Source organism: Neltuma alba, unplaced genomic scaffold (assembly GCF_004799145.2).
Source record: "Neltuma alba isolate B1F8T4 unplaced genomic scaffold, ASM479914v2 tig00010413_pilon, whole genome shotgun sequence".
In the NCBI taxonomy this organism is placed as follows: domain Eukaryota; kingdom Viridiplantae; phylum Streptophyta; class Magnoliopsida; order Fabales; family Fabaceae; genus Neltuma; species Neltuma alba.
Genome location: NW_021635315.1, coordinates 44,095 through 50,599, shown reverse-complemented (window position 1 = coordinate 50,599; position 6,505 = coordinate 44,095).

Sequence of the window (6,505 nt, the reverse complement as noted above, 5' to 3'; positions counted from 1 at the left end):
CATCTATTACTACCACAAGATAGTCTTTTATCTAATAATCATCAAAACTTGATGTGGCTTCTGGCCATCTAATAACAAAATCAAGAGTACAATGGCTATTAGCCATTTATTTATAAGTTTAACATTTTACTTTCTAAGACAACAATTAACTAATATCATAAATGATAATCATATATAGTAATGCTATTGATGAAAATAAACCTCATAGTAAATCAATGAGTATAAGGATAGTAGAATCATGAAAATATAAGAAAAGTAAGAAATAAAAACAAAAATTTTCATATCTTAATACAATAAATAAAATATTCGGCTACTAATGAATCAATAAGATTAATATACAAACCACTATTTCCTCTAAATAAATTAGAGAAATCTTACCAAACTGTTCGGATCAAACTATCTTCATTCAATGAACAAAACCTCAACGTGTATCAACTAGGAGTCATGAACTCTAATGGTAGAATCTCATGCTGATAACGTGTTATGAAATTAACTAACAATGAAAGTAGATTGGAGACGAGAAGTAGACAAGAAAATGAGAGAATGATATTGTATTCCTTCACTTGCTTTACTTACATCACAATACAATGGCATGCCTTATTTATAGGCATAGTCTTACACATAAGTTATATTGGTACTTAAATGATAGATAGTGGACAACAAACCACATGAATATAAGTGGGGGGGTTACAAGATTAAAAGCATAGTGGAAGGTAATGGAGCAGTGGAAAATTAATGCCTAGTGGAAGTAGTGGGGAGTTGATGATGAAGTTGAGAGGAAGAGGAAGAGGAAGAAGAGGAGATGTACATCCACATGTTATAATATTCATAACAATATATAGAGATTATTTTCAAAGTAACTTTGGAATTTATCCAATTAATAATTTCATGAATAGTTTGACAATTAAGACATCAATTTAAAAAATATTGAAAAGGTATAAATATGAAAGTGAATGGTTTTCTTATGTATAGGAAAAATAATAAGCAACATTTTCCCCTATTCATAGGGAAGAGTTTTCAAATGTTGTACTTTATATGTTACTTATTTAAAACTTTTGTTTCAACAGATAAAAGTTGTTCCCTATTTTGTTATAGTGAACAGTTTTTTCATGTTACTTAATATTTGGTCCCTAAAGACCTAAAGTGAGGATGTTTTGGTTTGGGTTCATTTCATGGATCTACCATTAGAATATTGTGAGGAGGATGTTTTATAAGCTATGGGGAATGAGATAGGCCATAAGGGCTTGTTTGTTTCTAAGAGCCTGTTTGGCAAATTGCACAAACCATGGTTTTTGGACCCAAACCATGATTTGGGTCAAAAATTTGCCAAACAAAGGAAAAAATCAACAAACCATGGTTTTGAGCCAAAACTATGTTTTTGGGCTCAAAACTATAGTTTCAAATAAAGTAAATCCATTATGCTTCTTGTTCAAATTAGAGAGTATGATTGTGCCTGTCAGAGTCTATTCTAATGGTACCTGACTTTAACACTCCTCAATTATTCATTCCTTGTTTTTATTTTCTTTCCGCCTTCGATCCTTCGCTCCCCATTTGCCATTCGCTTAAATCAAAAAAAATCATAACTGGAAAGAGAATTTTTTTTTGGTCATTCAAATTAATTTTTTTTCCTTGGTCATGAAAGGAATAGGAACATATTTTCATTTTATGTTGGGTTAAAAAAATTAATTACATATTATAAATAAAAAGATAGAGTTTTTGTTTGTTTTGAAATAATAACGAAGGAGAAAAAAATGTTAATATGGTATTCATTAGGACTGTTCACAGGACAGATCGAAATCGGGACAGGCCCGTTCTGGCTTCGTCCTGATAAACAGTAACGGGACAGAAAATCTGTCCCGTGTCCCGGGGTTGTCTTGGTCCTGATCGAGACGGGACGGATCCGGGACGGGACAGATTCGGGATGTCCTGAAGTTTTTTTTAATTATTTTTTTAAATTTTTTTAAATTTTTTTAATAAATCTTATTTTTTTAATTATATTTTTAAACATCTTTTTATTTTCTTTTTTATTTGTTTGGGCACTCTTAAATAAAAGCCCAAAATATTACATATAATAGTCATTAAAAACTCTAAACAAAAGCTTTTAACACAATAAAAATTTGCTAAAAACTCTAACCATCAATAATCTCAAATTATTAACAAATATAAAAACTCTAAATAAATATATCTATAGTTCCATACAATATTCTCAAATCTTAAAAAAATATGAAAAAAATGATATTATATAAATAGGATAAAAAATTAAAAAAAAAAGTAATCGGGATGAGACTGGGACGGGTTCGTCATGTCCCAATAAGACCGGGACTGGAACGGGCCGACCGGGACAGTCCAACCTTGAACACTCCTAGTATTCATAGCTTATTTGTGAAAAAATGTTATGAGATTTTATATTTAAAATCTTTAAAGAAAATTAATATTTTTGTGGTAGTGAAAAAATAATCATTTTTCTATAAAAATATTTAATTTTATATTTTATAAGTATATATACACATATTAATTATTTATTAATTACATTTTCTTACATATTATTAATTATATTGGTAAAAAATATATTATCAACAAATTTATTTTTTCAAATTAAAATATATTATAAAATTTATCTTTCATGTAATTATCATATTAACTTATATCTTTTTACTAATTTTCATATATAAAAAGTGCTTCTAATAACAACTATCCAAGCACTCTCACTTTATCATAATTATTTTTTCACAAAATATATTCTTCATAAAATCTGTTCTCTAGAAACTATTTTTCAAACTATGGTTTGGTTTCATCCAAACACTCTTTTAGTGTTTTTTGTTTTCTTGTTTCCCAGACAACTTTATAAAATTGTCTTTTAAATCAAGTTTTAAGGTAAAAAACAAAAACATATGTTTGGATAATTATTTTAAAAAGTCACATTTGTCAAATGGTGGCAGTGACACGTGACTAGCGATCGGCAAGTTAAAAAAAATTTCTTCAATTTTTCAGAATAAAAAATACCAAAAAAAAAAAGAAAACATCTAAAAATTATTTTTATTTTTTTAGTTTTTAAAAAAATATTAATGTTTTTTTAAAACAAGCAACTAAAAACAAATTATTAAACAAGTTTTGTTTTTGTTTTTTCATTTGTTAAAAATAAAAAATTATTTTCAAAACAAAAAACTAAATGAGTTCTATTTAGAAAATACCGAATCTCTATCGGCACAAGCAAATTATTGATAAAACTCCAAACTACAAAGCAAATTATAGTAGAGTTATTCCTGTCAACCTTTTTTTTTCCCCAACTTAATTTTATTTTAGACCAAAAACACTATTTAAAAAAAACATGGTTTCCTAACGGTTCCTTTATGGCGGTTTTTTTTTTTTTTATAAAAAAAAAGCTATAAACTCGAACATTAGTAGCAATTATAAGTTCAATCGCTACTAATTTGCAACCCTCTGATTCCATGACACTTATTAGCGTTTATTTGTATTGGTTCCATCAGAGTTTCTTAGGCCTTATTGAAAATTAAGTCTCACGTGTGCGACTTAAATGAAATTCCCCCTTCTTACTATAAGTTACCAAGTGGACTATTGATTTCATTTTTTTTCCAAAATTGTCCCTATTTAAAAATTCGAGACAACTTTTCGTTTTCAGTTTTTAAGATCTAATTCATGGTTTTAAATATGTAAATTTAAGGAAATAAACTTCATTAATTTCAAACAAATTTAATACTACCTTTGGTCCCTAATATGAGCGTTAATTGGCTAATTTGAATAGATTAATGATAAATAGGTATTATCTTCTCTAGAATACTCTTATGAATTATATGTATTAGTTAAAACTACCATTCCATGAAACATTTAACATGTACAAATACTGCAAGAATTATTTTAGAAAAAAATAAAAAAATATAAAAGATAAAATAGATTAAGTTCTTATATTTAAGACTAAATTAAATGTTAAACTACTTTTATATTAATGATTGGAGGTAATAACTTAATTACTTCTATTTGACTTTGGTGAGATCGTTTGAAATGCCTTATACTCTATAACTAGAAATTTTTACCCCGTGTGATGCACGGATTAGCATTTGATTAGATTTAAAATTTTAATAAATTGCATTATATACTGTAGTTCAAGATTTACTTTTTATAGGAGTATGATTTTTTTATTCATTCAAATAGAACTTGAATTATAGATGCAGAATTCAGGAGGAATAGATAAAAATTTAAATTATTTATTTATTTCTTCATTTAAGCCTCCAATTCACATAGTATTTAATTATGATACTCTACATTTAATACAATATATTTAAATCCCAATCAAGATATTATTCAAATTCAAAATTAATTAATAATTTCTTCATTTTGAGCCTCCAATTGAAATTTCATTTATTTATAATGTTTACTATTTAATTCAATATATTTAAATTTCAATCAATATGTTATTTAAATCTCATTAATTGAATATATTCAAATCCAATAATATAATACCTGACTCATTTTTAAATGAATCGGATATTGTAAGTTTTTAAAAATATAATTGATTGGTTGATTGATTAATTGATTGATATCGAAAGAAGTATACACATACATATACGTACATGAAGGTAGATATTCTGCGCCATCATCACACAAAGGGTGATTGGCCACACCCAAACCACTTCATCAGTTAGGCGTATGGTGAATATATTCCAAGTTGTGCTGATGCCAAAATGCCGAGTGACCTAACGTCACAAGCAAAGCTTATTAGGTTGAGATCATGGAAGTGCCATGTGGTGGAATGGCCATCACACATCATTCAGAAACCATTTGGATAATAGCATCATTCTGCATTAATTCTCTTCATAAATTCAAGCACATCCTCCTTTTTTCAACCAAAAAAAAAGGAAAGAAAATTATAACAGGAAAAGATCTTATATTAATTCATCGAAGTTTGAAAATTCTATATTTGAATTGAGTGGTTGAAATGTGACTTTTTTTATTTTAACTTTTTCTAAAAAATAAATTTCATTTTTTTTCGAACCCATGATATCAACTGCTAGTAGTAGTAACTAATTCTCTCACATCATAGATCAAACCCCTGACTAAATGCTTAAGGAACGTAGCTAAGTGCCAACCATATTAGGCCTCATGGTTAAAATAAATTTCTTTTTTTTAAAATTTGATAATATTGAAATTGTCACAATCAATTACATGCATAAAATTTAAGCCATTAATTTGCTAATTTATCAATAAAAAAAATAGAGTAAATAGCATTATAAACCACAAATTATGTGACTATTTTTTTATATCTAGTTTAATTTTAATTAGTCCCATATATATATAAAGGTACATTTATAGTTTATCATGAACTTAAATAAAATTAATCAAATATACAAAGGGACAAACAAAACGGCCCCCAACCGCCCCCTTCCCAATTCCAGTTAGCTCCATTATATATATAAAAATTTGGCCCCCCAACAGTCTCTAAATATAAACAAACACAAATTATCAACATAAAACAAAAACACATGAAAATAAAAACACTACTAGAAAAATACATTTTTATCCCGCTTAATCAGCCCTGATTATTGTGCCAAAGATATAATAAATGAAGCGATGACATTTTTGTAAATAACGATACAATTGTTACATCGGTTTTCATTACGCTCAATGTCATTATTACTTTTTACATTGAATGTTAACTCAACTGGTGTAAACATACTTAAATGGCATCAGTAATTGTAAACAACCAGTGTTACTAATCTTTATATCGGCCTATCTCTTGGTTTTTTGTTTTCCTAAAGTAATATGAACTCAAACGGTCATCATATTCTGTCATCATCTATCTAAGGTCAAAAGCCAATTGTCCTTCTCCTTCTCCATCATCTTTGTTTACTATCACTGGCAACCCCATAATGGCAAAACGGTAGAAAATCATCTTCACACATCCCCCACCATATCATTCCCTCCTCCCCCTCCCCACCACCCTGCCCCTCCTCCCCCACCTTCATGTCCTTTCAACCAGCTACTTACAAGAATAGCGGTGATTGATCACGACCTTCACCATATAATGTCTACGCCCTCAATAACAAGATCAACCTAATACTCAATGACAAACACATTGAGTATGACAACATCAATGACCCCTTTGCTGCCTTCTCCTCCTCATCTAATGAAGAAGCCTCCTCCTTGCCGGGCAAAAGAAATATTCAGTCATCAAAAGAACTATCTAGTCTTAGAAAGTTAATTAAAAAAAAAAAAGGTTAACTTCTTAAGCCATGGTCTAAGAAGTGGACCCATTTTTTATTTAAATTTTCAAAGGTTACATTGATTGGTACAATAACCACTATTAAAATTATAGTTTTCTACATCGTTTTTATAATTAGTGTATAAGGTGCAGACTTTTAACACCACCCATTGCTATATTGGCTGTCTTTTTGATGTCAAATACACATCCTAACTGGTGTAAAAGACCTCTTTTCTAGTAGTGAAAGGATTAAGGCATACCAAACACCCTAAATGATTTTATGAGATA